The sequence below is a fragment of the Littorina saxatilis genome, linkage group LG3, assembly GCF_037325665.1.
Source record: "Littorina saxatilis isolate snail1 linkage group LG3, US_GU_Lsax_2.0, whole genome shotgun sequence".
Taxonomy (NCBI): domain Eukaryota; kingdom Metazoa; phylum Mollusca; class Gastropoda; order Littorinimorpha; family Littorinidae; genus Littorina; species Littorina saxatilis.
The window spans coordinates 54,034,590-54,047,645 of record NC_090247.1 but is presented as its reverse complement, the minus strand read 5'-3'; positions in this window follow the sequence as shown (position 1 = coordinate 54,047,645).

Sequence of the window (13,056 nt, the reverse complement as noted above, 5' to 3'; positions counted from 1 at the left end):
CATGCGGCCGAGATGCGGTGAGTCTGTATTTGTAATATATGTATCGGAGTTATAGGAAATAACTTTAGGGACATCTAGTTTGTTACTTTGGCATAGGCATACGTCCGAGTCGACCGGCCGTTTGTTTGTTTGTTTGTTGTTTGTTTGCTTGTCTGCAAGTGCAATATAATGGGTTTCTACTATTACAAGATACAAGATACAAGATATTTATTCACCAATTTTGCAAAAGGATTTCATCTTGGCACGGCACGGTAAAAATAAAATAAAAACCAACCAGACACATATGCAGACACACATCACCATGCATGCATACATACGTACATTACACTGTCATGCACACACAGACACAACTCACACACACACACACACACACACACACACACACACACACACACACACACACACACACACACACACAATTATTTACATTCTCACACATAACCAGCCACATATCTACATCACAAATTCACATCGTCGCCTTGTAAAGGTAAAAACCATATCAGTTTAAAAGGGGTGCCAGTAATATCAATACAACATTAGTGAATACTAGAACAATACCTAAAATTTATAATCCATTTAAAAGTAAGTAGTACACGTAATTACTATCATTTAGTCAGATCATCACATAAAATTATATATTCATGATCTAGCCAGTTAGACAGTTTAAAACAACAGTATTAACAGACTATCACAGATCTACTCAAGCACCTGAACCTAGAGTCGCATTGCACAAAACTACTACCATCACAGAACTACTCCAGCACCTAAAAAATAAGGACCATTCCACATTGCACATATTTCCACTATCACAAGTTATGAGAACAGTAATGGAATGCAGTGAAAGGACTAAGTAACAAAAGAACCCCCCCCCCCCCCCCCCCCCAATCCTATAACTACAGTATATTACAACGTCTTCACTACAGGAGTTGTCAGTACAGCATGGGGGATGAAGCTAGAGCGAAAGCGACTAGTTCTGGCTTTCAAAGCTCTGTAGCGCCTACCAGATGGAAGAGGCTCGAAGAAGTGGTTTGCCGGGTGGGAGGGGTCGCGAACAATCTTTCCTGCTTTTCGACCTGAGCGCAACTCAAAGATAGAGGCAACGGAAGGGAAGTCACAGCCCGCGATTTTGGAGGCTGTCCGCACAATGCTCTCCAGTAGCTGTTTCTCTTTCTCAGTGGTGCTGCCATACCAGACCGTGATAGAAAAACACAGGGTGCTCTCAACGACTGCGCGATAGAACTGCGCCATGATTTGCTGTGACATACGGAACTTGCGCAACTGTCTCAGGAAGTGCAGCCGCTGCTGGCACTTCTTAATGATGGACGTGGCGGTGTTCCCGTCCCATTTCAGGTCTTCAGAGATCAGTGTGCCGAGAAATTTGAATGAAGAGACCTGTTCTACAGCTTCCCCATTTATTTCAAGGGGCAAGATGGGGTCTTTCTTTCGTCGAGGGTCGATAACGACTTCTTTTGTTTTAAGAACGTTTAGCTCGAGATCATTTTCAGAGCACCACTCAACCACTCTTTGAACCTCCCCCCGGTAAGCGTCCTCATTGGAGTCAGAAATCAGGCCTTCAATGGTGGTGTCGTCTGAGAATTTGATTATGTATGTGGATGGGTGAGCGGAGGTGCAGTCGTTGGTGAAAAGGGTGAAGAGTAGAGGGGACAGAACACAACCCTGCGGGGCACCAGTGTTTAGAGTGAGTGAGGCAGAGAGTGAGTTGTTGAGTCGGACGACCTGAGGACGGTCAAGCAAGAAGTCTAGAAGCCAGTGGCAGAGAGAGAGAGGGACATCGAGACCAATCAGTTTGTGGAGGAGCTTGTGAGGGATGATCGTGTTGAATGCAGAGGAATAATCAATGAACAACATTCTAGCGTAGGTGCGAGGGTTCTCAAGGTGCTGCAAGACAAAATGAAGACCCATGGCGACGGCATCATCGACGGACGTGTTGGCTTGGTAAGCAAACTGGAGTGGGTCAGACAGGTACCCGTGAAAGCCCGCAGGTGCCGCAGAATCAACCGCTCCAGGACCTTCATGATGACAGATGTCAGTGCCACAGGGCAGAAGTCATTCAGCTGAGTTACCTTGGGCTTTTTGGGGACTGGGACAATTACTGAAGACTTGAAGCACCGTGGCACAGACATCTGCTGCACAGAAGTGTTAAAAATGTCAGTAAAAACAGGCGCGAGCTGGTCAGCACAGGACCTCAAGGTCGATGTTGAGACAAGGTCAGGACCAGAAGCCTTTCTTGGATTCTGTTTACGGAAGAGACCCCTGACCTCACTCTCCTGGATGGTAAATGCCGGCGCCAAAAGAGACGCATCGTCAGGGAGAGGAGGACGGTAACCGAGTGAGGGGTTCTTCTGGTCAAACCTACTATAAAACACATTCAGTTTGTCAGGTAAGTCAGGGTCAACATTGTCTGAAGGCGCAGCCTTGTGCTTATAGTTTGTGGCCTGCTGGAGGCCTCGCCAGACCTCACGTGTGTTGTTTGTCACAAAGATGTGAGTAGCATATTTGTGAGGTGAAACCACGTCGTGTTTTTAACCTCCCTAAATGTTGTACAGGCGAGGGTAGCTGACCGGACTGGCGTTATTCACGTGTTTCGGGTGTTGCACGCAAAACTGGCTTAGCTTGATGTGAGTTGTGTTTGAGACATGTAGCTGGTCTGAGGTAAATAACGTCACAGCGTGTGAGATTTCCAACCGGGAAGGTTGTTCAGCGTGTGTCAGACTTGTTCTGGGAACAAGTACTCTTTCAAGAGACGGGTCTCTTAAGGTAAATGATTTACTATGTTGTATATTATTGACGTTGGAATACATAGCTGGAGCGTAAAGGTTAGTGAGTATAAAGTGCACCCAATCTTAGTGTGAAGCGTTGAGAGAATTCTTGATGTAATTGTTTCACGGTTTTTCATGGGGAATTTCTTTAACATAATTGCTAGGCATTTATGTTATGTTTAAGACGGTCATGCTTTGTATGGGGAGTGTTATTCATTGATTAAGTGTTAGTTTGGATATTGAATCTGTACGGAATGTGAACGTGGAATGAACGAGAATGTATGAGTGGTACATGAACGGTTGGAAGAAGAGATGGTTTTAGAGAATGTTGTATTAAGACTTGGTTAAATTCTTTAGGAGTTTCCATGAGGGATTTCCATGGCGTATAAGGGAGGGACCTTACACGAGAGAAGCGCTAGACGACGGTGGAAGCAAGGGACCACCTCGGCGCAGATGACTAGACGATTGGAGTCTTCATCGAGACCGGTCGTAGCTGACGACGGTTGTTTCCGCTACGGGCGGAAGGGTTTCTCGGGGAGAAACCTGGAAGGTGTGTGTTGGCATCTTCAATGAGAGGTGTGCTGGCATCTTCAGTGAAAGGTGTGTGTTGGCATCTTCAGTGAAAGGTGTGTGTTGGCATCTTCAGCGAAAGGTGTGTGTTAGCATCTCTGTGTGTTGGCATCTGAATTCATTATTCTACGAGGATTCAGCGAGACAAGTAAGTGAACTGGCGACATGCAGTGAGCCGTGATACGAACTCGTGAGTGTCTGTTGGAACCTTCTTGTGTGCGTTAAATCTATATTTGAGAAAGTATTGTTATAATATGTATTTACATGCTTTGAGCGAAAGTTGGAAGATGGTGCGAACTGTGTGTCGAAAAGTTGTTTCGTATTGATGTAGGTAAAGTGAAGAAGTATATTGTTGTTTTGGTTGAGGAAATAATGAGCCTGCATCCTCCCAAGTTCTGTTTTTGAAGTGTTTGGTGTGAAAGGGTAGAGACAGTGCAAAAGGGCAGAACACGCATAATAAATTCACATGCAAACCACTGGCGATAGGTAGTCTTTGCATGGCGGATCTCACGTTTGACCTCTGCCTTGGCCTGCTTGTACCGCACCTGGTCGTCGCTCTTGAAACCATCGTTCTTAGCGTCAAGTTTGACCTTGACCTCACGACTGAACTTTGTTGTACTTTGCCTATTATAGTTATGATTATATCTAAGAAATATTGTTAAATCGTGTTGTTAATATATTGATGCTAGTTGCTAGTTTGAACATTAATTTGAGTATGTTTAAATGGTTACCAGCATAAGTGATTTGGGTATATGAGTGTGTGAATCAGTATTGCCATTGTCCATATAATCCTGCTTTGGAGTTATTGGCATAAGACGGGCTGGGTAAAGGGTAGCGTGATATTGACTATGAAACTAACTCTACGCCTATTCCAGGTCGCCCTGTCGTTAACCTGAAGACTGAAACAACCAAGTTCTGGTGTCAACTTTAACCGGAAGATGACATTTCACCTACATCTACATCTTCATCTACGTCTGCGCAGTCTTCTGCTTCACCTTTAACTGTCGTCATTCTATAGTCATTCTATCGTCTACGTCTACATAGTCGGGATTTCTATCTATGGCTGGACTCAGTTGATTATTTGAGTAGTACCCTTATTACCTAGCTCGATAAATAAGCCATTTACTCCAGCAGGTCATTAACTTAAAAGTGTGTGTGTGTGATAAATATGTTTTAAGTGAACAATATTTTCTCTTATGCTACAATTTGTGTTTGTGGAACTTTATTATGCAAAATTCTTATTGAGTCGGTGGTTGACTGGCTGCGCGCGTGTGTGATACATGTGTGTGTGTGTGTGTGAATGGTACACATGATAGTAATACTTGACCTATGTATTGAAAGAAAATGATACACTCAGAAATGTCAACATATTTCTCAGACACAGATAATAGAAGTGATAATACACCTTACACTACAGTGCTCTCAGTCACGTGTCACAAGAATTCCTCTTGCATTGAAATTGAATGGCATGAGCAGGGAGTGGTAATCTTTTCTATTCCTTCTTTTGGTGTTATAGATAGCGTGTGTCCTACGCAAGTATAATGGTAATACTAGATCGATGGAAGAAGCTAGGATTGTGATTGGATGAATCAGCACGGTAGGAGTAGATGAAAGTATTAATGCACTGCCTGGTTCGGGGAGCAATGGTCAGTTTAAAGAATGAGCATTATAATGACATAAAAGTGATAATAACTGTAGCTAGAGGGTTATCAATGACCAGACATTTGTATTCAATAAAGTCTAGTTTTGATCGAGTTATGTGTGATTTACTGTAGAGTGGTGCAGCATGTCATTGTCATTTGAGATCAATCAATCTGAGGACATCTAGCTACCAGTAAAGGACACATCTTGTTGCCTTTTAATAGTTTATTATCTTGAGTGAAGTTTACCTATGTTGAACGTGAAAGGACACCTGTAATACTAATAGTAATGTAGGGAGCATTACTAATTTCTCCACCTATGCTTGTCAGTCTCATATCACTCACACACACAAGGCATCAACATCAGACTATTATCAAACTGACAGAATTATTATTTGCTAATCTTTTAACATAATAATTTCATCATGTAATCAAATTGAAGATCATGTGCAAATGGATTAGAACCTTTTGATATAAAACAAAAACAAAACACTTAACTTATAAATAATGATAATACTAACAAGTGACAATGGATATATACTGTTCAAAAAAAGAAACGCATAGTTGCTACTTGCCAAATTTGTTTTATTTTTCGAAAAAATTAACAGAAAATCCAATATTTAGATTATTTGTTTGAAATTTGGTATGGACACAGTTGAATGCACACACAGTTCATTTGCATCTTCAAATCAATCAGTCAATCAATACGATTGGGTGCCGAGGCTGTCAAGTCAGTAGGGGGTGTGACTGCCTTGAGCAGCAACAACTGCCCGGCACCTTCTGGGCATGGACTGGATCAGATGCCGGATATCTTGCTGTGGGATGGTGTCCCACTCCTCCTGAAGTGCCTGCAATAGATCGCGGTGATTTGCCGGCGCTTCTTCTCGCCTGCGCACACGTCTGTCCAATTCATACCAGAGGTGTTCTATCGGGTTCATGTCTGGCGACATGGATGGCCAGGGAAGCACCTGGACATGGTGGTCGGTGAGGAACTGGGTGGCGAGTCGTGCTGTGTGCGGGCGAGCGTTGTCCTGCTGGAATATGGCATCCTGGTCAGCCAGAAGAGGAAGGGCGTGTGGGCGCAGAATTTCCTCCACGTATCGCTGGGCAGTTATGCGCCCTTGGACGTGCACCAGGGTGCTCCTTCCAGCGGTATTGATCGCCCCCCACACCATGACGCCTCCACCACCATGAACGGGTGCCTCATCCACACAGTTGGGCGCGTAACGTTCGTTTACTCTCCGGTAGACCCTCCTCCGACCATCATGTCGCTGGAGCAGGAAGTAGGACTCGTCGCTGAACCACACGTGTCTCCAGTGATTCCGGACGGTCCAGCGAAGGTGCTGGTTGCCCCACTGCACTCGGTTCTGGCGAGGGCGGCGGGTGAGGACAGCTCCTCTGTGAGGTCTGCGAGCTCTCAAACCAGCTTCATGCAGGCGGTTCCGCACGGTCTGGTCCGATAATCGGTGTGGCCCGGGGAGAGCCTGGACAGAAGATGAGGCCGACAGGAAACGATTCCGGAGGTGGCGGAGCCGTATGAAGCGGTCGTGAGCAGCAGTTGTCGCCCTTGGTCTTCCCGCTCGTGGCAAGTCAGCAACGGAGCCAGTGGCTTGAAACCTGACCCACAGTCTACTGATGGTGCTCTGGGACACGTGGAAGTGCCTGGCGATTGCACTTTGACTTTGGCCTGCTTGTAAACGACCCAATGCAATTTGGCGGTCTTCTCTGCTCAATCGGGCCATCTTTCGTCGCTGAATTGTCGTCTGATTTCTTTGTGGCGAACAATCCGCTTTTATGGGTTTTGGAAGACATGGTGAGAGCTCAATATTCCCCGAGTTTCACGAGATTACACTGAAGCATGACGAGTGGTCATGCCAAATGAGCAATTTTGACATTGTAGCCACTGATAACGCATGCGTCACGTGCAGAGCTCACTTGTGGCAATGGACGAAAGGTCGACGACCAGATAAACATTTTCTGCAGTTTGGTGGATATCCTTGTAGCCATATAACTAAATTAACCAAATATTACAAGCTATGCGTTTCTTTTTTTGAACAGTATAATATAGCTTTTTGAAATTATTTGTAAGGAATCATCATAGTGTATGTCACACTGATAATGAATTATGTGTGTGTTTATCATGCAAGAGAGTGTGTGTAGTTTTACATGCATATTTCTTGCTTTGAAGTCTTGTAATGTTTAATTTTCATGATTTCTGTTCATTTATTATTCAGGGACTGAACTGGAACTTGAAGGATTGTATTGACTGATTGAGGAAGCAGCACCAGAAAGACTTCAAAGTTCAGAGTTTGAGTAACAGGCAACTTCTGCTGCAGCACTCTCGAAAAAATAGTATGCACACGGATCGAGTATCCTTAGCGGATTATGACATTATTCAGTTATTCTGCAGAAAAACCAAAATGCTGGAGAAAAACTGTCTTTTCTGCAGCATTTCTGGATAATGTCATCTTTCGCCGAAGCAGCGTTTTTTTCTGCAGCAAAACATTTTACTGCAGTAAAATTGAAATCAAGAATGCTGCAGTAAAACGGTGCTGTTGTTTTACTGCAGAAAACCTGTTTTTATTTTTTCTGCAGCATTTTGTACTGGCTCTTGGCGGATTATGACATTATTCTGCAGAAAAACTGAAATGCTGGAGAAAAACTGTCTTTTCTGCAGCATTTCTGCATAATGTCATCTTTCGCCGAAGCAACGGGTTTTTCTGGAGCAAAACATTTTACTGCAGTAAAATTGAAATCAAGAATGCTGCAGTAAAACGGTGCTGTTGTTTTACTGCAGAAAACCTGTTTACACTTTTTCTGCAGAATTTTGTACTGGCTCATTATAATGTTGGAGCACGCGAGTCTGTCGAGAGATGGACTCATCCAGAATTACCAATAGTTGTGCTACACGCCTTCTGATTGGTACACTGCGGAGCAAACTATTATACTATCCCAGGGGGCGACGAATACAAACGCTACTTTACAAGGTCGTTCGTTTTTCTCCAGAAAAACTGTGACAGACTATTCTGCAGTAAAATAACATCACCGTTTTACTGCAGCATTCTTGATTTCAATTTTACTGCAGTAAAATGTTTTGCTCCAGAAAAACCCGTTGCTTCGGCGAAAGATGACATTATTCAGAAATGCTGCAGAAAAGACAGTTTTTCTCCAGCATTTCTGTTTTTCTGCAGAATAACTGAATAATGCCAAAATGCTGAAGAAAAAGTGTAAACAGTTTTTCTCCAGTAAAACATCTCCGTTTTACTGCAGCATTCTTGATTTCAATTTTACTGCAGTAAAACTGTTTTACTGCAGAAAAAAACGTTGCTCTCGCGAAAGATGACATTATGCAGAAATGCTGCAGAAAAGAACGGTTTTTCTCCAGCATTTCTGTTTTTCTGCAGAATAACTGAATAAAGTCATCATCCGCCAAGGATAGCAGAGACATCGCCCCGCGGATGAAGACAGGTTGAATTACACTTATTCAAGGCAAGAGTCTTTACCATCACATGACCTTCATGGGGATACAGCTTTAACAGCGCCTCGTCATCATCGCCGAGGCAACTTCCAACCCTCTGAACCGATGGATGCTACGCCAGATGCCGTAGGAAGTATTGAAAGGAGGGTGTTTTCTCCACCCAGGCGGCAGGCTACTAATGCTCCGGATTACTACGTACAAGTCTGAGGAAAATAGGCTTACCACCTTCCGCGACTGGAAACATCAGAGGATCATCGCGAAAGAGGATCTGGCGAGGAATGGTTTTGTATACACCGGAACAGCTGATAAGGTGTGTTCAGTTTGATTCTGCTTCTTTTGACTCTGGTTAGAGAGCAAATGAAGGAGGATTGTATGTGTGTTCGTTCAGGCGCAGATTTGCGTGCTCATGTGCACAGAGTAGACACACATTTATGCACACACTCGCTCACAGTCAGTCACTTGCTTATAGGCCTACTCTTTCTCTCTCTCCCTCTCTCTGTGGGGCGGGGACGTAGCTCGGTTGGTAGCGCGCTGGCTTTGTAACCAGTTGGTCGCTATCAGCGTGGGTTCGATCCCCACGTTCGGCGAGAGATTTATTTCTCGGAGTCAACTTTGTGCAGACTCTCTTCGGTGTCCGAACACCCCCGTGTGCACACATGCGCACGAAAAAGATCCCACGTTCACAGCGAAAGTCTCAGGGCTTGGAAAACACGAAGACACGCATGCATCATCTCTCGTCTCTGATTATTATGATCGTATTTCGATACTTTGACGAGACAAACCCAATGCTGGTGTGTCGAAGAAGACAGCCACAGCGGGCTTGTTCGAATCAAAGTATCACACCATATCCTCAGCGTATTACCAATACCTGTCCCAATATAGACCAGTTGGTCTAAGAGGACGTTAAACCCAAATAGTCAGTCAGGCTCTCTCTCTCCAGAGAAGTGTATGGAGTTTCATAAAAGGGTGCTTCTAGTCAAGTTAAAAGGCAAAGGGGCAACAGAAGGTGTCCTCTTGTGGAAGGTGTCCTCTCAATGGAGGACGAGGTGCCTCACATCACAGGTACCCCTGTACCAACAAAATCTCTGGAACTTTCAGTTGCCTTTTTGAGTGTTCTGAAAGCTTACTCATGATTTCTTTTATTTTTATCACTACACATCTTCCTGTGCTTAAACATCACAATGTGTTTGCTTCATGCAAGTTTTGGCTGTCTGTAATTAAAGGCACAGTAAGCCTCCCGAAGACCATCACAGATACTGTCAGGCTTTTACACACAGTACAAACACCCTTCCATTTGAACGCTCACCAAAAGGGAACATCCTAGGTGCCCTACGTAAAGATCGAGCAATTTTCAAAACATTTATTTTTGCGTGGTTTATCTTACCCCTGAGCCATCGTGAACCCGTGTGATCCAGCTTCTCTTTTTCACAATGCAATCGTCAGTTTGTAATTTGAATGCGGCTTGCTGAGAGCTTATCTGCAATAGCACGTTATTATGTACCTCTGACTTGTCACGAAACAAACGAATGTGGTTCATAAGAACTCGAGCGATGGCTTTTGACTGCCTATAAACCGTCGTCTGCTACGAAAACCATGACCTTGCGTGACCCTGCTTCCGGGCTTTTCTTTTTTCAAACTTTCAAAACTTCGAATTGTACTGATCTTGTCTTGATGAAAAAATAATTCTTTTATGATTTAAGAATGTTTGTGTAACAAGCTGTCAATTTATTATTTAGATTTTAAAAGTTAGGTCTAGCACCAAAACGCACAATCATCGCTCCAGGGCTATTGCCAGTTGAAGGGAAGTAACTTAGAATATAGTCAAGCAGTATGTAAGAAATGTTGAGTCCTTTGTACTGGAAACTTGCATTCTCCCAGTAAGGTCATATATTGTACTACGTTGCAAGCCCCTGGAGCAATTTTTTGATTAGTGCTTTTGTGAACAAGAAACAATTAACAAGTGGCTCTATCCCATCTCCCCCCTTTCCCATATTCCATCTACCCCCTTTCCCCGTAGCGATATAACCTTGAATGGTTGAAAACGACGTTAAACACCAAATAAAGAAAGAAAGAAAGAAAGAAAGGGAAGTAACTCATTTTTGACCTGAGTTCAGGATGGGTCCGATTGAGATGGTCTCAATCCGAAAAATTAATTCTTTGAAAATTGTTCGCTCTTTACGTAGGGCACCTAGGATGTTCCCGTTCGGTGAGTGTTCAAATGAAAGGGAGTTTGTACTGTGTGTAAAAGCCTGACAGTATCTGTGATGGTTTACGGGAGGCGTACTGTTGTACTCAATGTTTCAGGCAATAGTCTCAGAAATGGAATATGTTTGAGAATTTGAAAAAAAATACATATCACAGACTTTATTGTAACATATACTAGTAGTCATGGAAACAATACAGGCAAAACAATAACTGTAACAGCCCCCCATCCCCCAACCCCCCACCGCTATGATTGACACTGGAGAAAAAAGTCTTACTTTAATATCCGGCTTTTTGTAAAAGTTGAGGCGGCACTGTCACACCCTCATTTGTCAATCAAATTGATTGAAATTTTGGCCAAGCAATCTTTGACGAAGGCCGGACTTCGGTATTGCATTTCAGTTTGGTGGCTTAAAAATTAATTAATGACTTTGGTAATTAAAAATCTGATTTTTTTTTTAAATAAAACGATCTAAATTTACGTTCATCTTATTCTTCATCATTTTTTTGATTTCAAAAACATATACATATGTTATATTCGGATTAACAACAAGCTCTGAAAATTAAAAATATAAAAACTATGATCAAAATTAAATTTCCGAAATCGAGTTAAAAACACTTTTATCTTATTCCTTGTCGGTTTCTGATTCCAAAAACATATAGATATGACATGTTTGGATTACAAACACGCTCAGAAAGTTAAAACGAAGAGAGGTACAGAAAAGAGTATACTATGCAGCACAGCGAAACCACTACCGCGCTAAACAGGCTCATCAGTTTCACTACGTTTTGCACGAGCGGCGGACTACTGTCATTGTGAAAAAATGCAGTGCGTTAACTTTCATTCTGTGAGTTCCACAGCTTGACTAAATGTAGTAATATCGCCTTACGCGACTTGTTTACATCCTGCCCTCGCCCATGGGAGGGTTTAATCTAATGATAATACGTTTTTAAAAATGTTGAAATATCAATTAAAGAAGTAATAAAAACAAAACGACAAACAAGCAAACGATTAACAGACTAAACAAGCAAACAAAATATACAGACAAACGAACATGACATATTATTGTCAAAGGTATAATGAAAACTGTATGAAAGAGAGAGAGAGAGAGAGAGAGAGAGAGAGAGAGAGAGAGAGAGAGAGAGAGAGAGAGACGCACAGACACACGCACAAAAGGAGGAAACAAATTATGCGAAAGAGAAGGAAAAAAAGAAGAAGAAAAGACAGGACCAGAGCAAGGTTTGGTGGGTGTTACCTGCTATGTTAGGCAACCTTCTCATTGCCCTTTGTCTCTTAAACTCTACCAAAAATATGCCTGTCACGAACGAACACCTGCAATGTAAGGACGCTTTTTGTGTGGTCTTCGTGGCATGGCACCATTGTACGTTCTCCGAGCCTTGTCACTTTAACCACATCACCAACAGTTAAGCAACAGTGTGGGCTATTCTGGCAACAGTCTTTGCATGATCAGCTAGCGAGCATGTTCTTGCTTGATTGTTATTCTGAACGCAATTTAAAAAAATCAAGAAGGTTAGTTTTTGGAACTTTTGCGACCATGACATCCTGACTGATGTAATGCCTACTAAGCTAATTGAGTGGGTGTTATTTTTTAATGTTTTTTTGTAATGGATTTTATGGATGTTTTATCCAGTCAAACACACAACACATGAACAGAATTTAAAGAAAAAAACAAAACAAAGCACACACACACACACACACACATACACACACACACACACACACACACACACACACACACACACACACACACCTAAAACATGAAAATGAGTTCATGGGACCTTTTTGACCAACAATATTTTGATGTAAAGATCCAAGTCAAAGCCGCCTACTCAGCTAAGTTCCTTTGTTTGCTTCGTTTAAAATGAGAAGTTCCACCAACTAACCAACCTTGTTTTTTTTTTTTTGTGAAAACGTTTATTCTTTATTTTTCTGGGGATGTTGTCAGTCTGTTTCGGATTTTTCATTAAGAAAGCATTTTGCGGTTGTTGTTTTTAGCTGTGGTGATACCGGTAGTTTTTGGTTTCTTCGGTAATTATCAGTAACAAGTCTAAGACAAAATTAGAGTTCGCATGATACTAATTTTAGTATTATTAAGGCACCTTGTGAAATAAAGAAAAAAAGTATGTTATTGAGTGTCACGTATCAGTGGGAAAATAACAACTTATTACCTGATTACTTTAAAAAAAGATTCTTCTGTATGTAATTTGTATGTAATTGTGTTTTCTTTGAAGTAAACTGTCTTTTTTGTTGTGTAATGCACGACGGAAGACGGGTTGACAGTTATTCACATGTTAGCAAAGGAGCAGAAAGTCCAGAGTAGGGGATTTTTATTATTCAGTCTTGGTTGGGTGTTTTCAATGTACG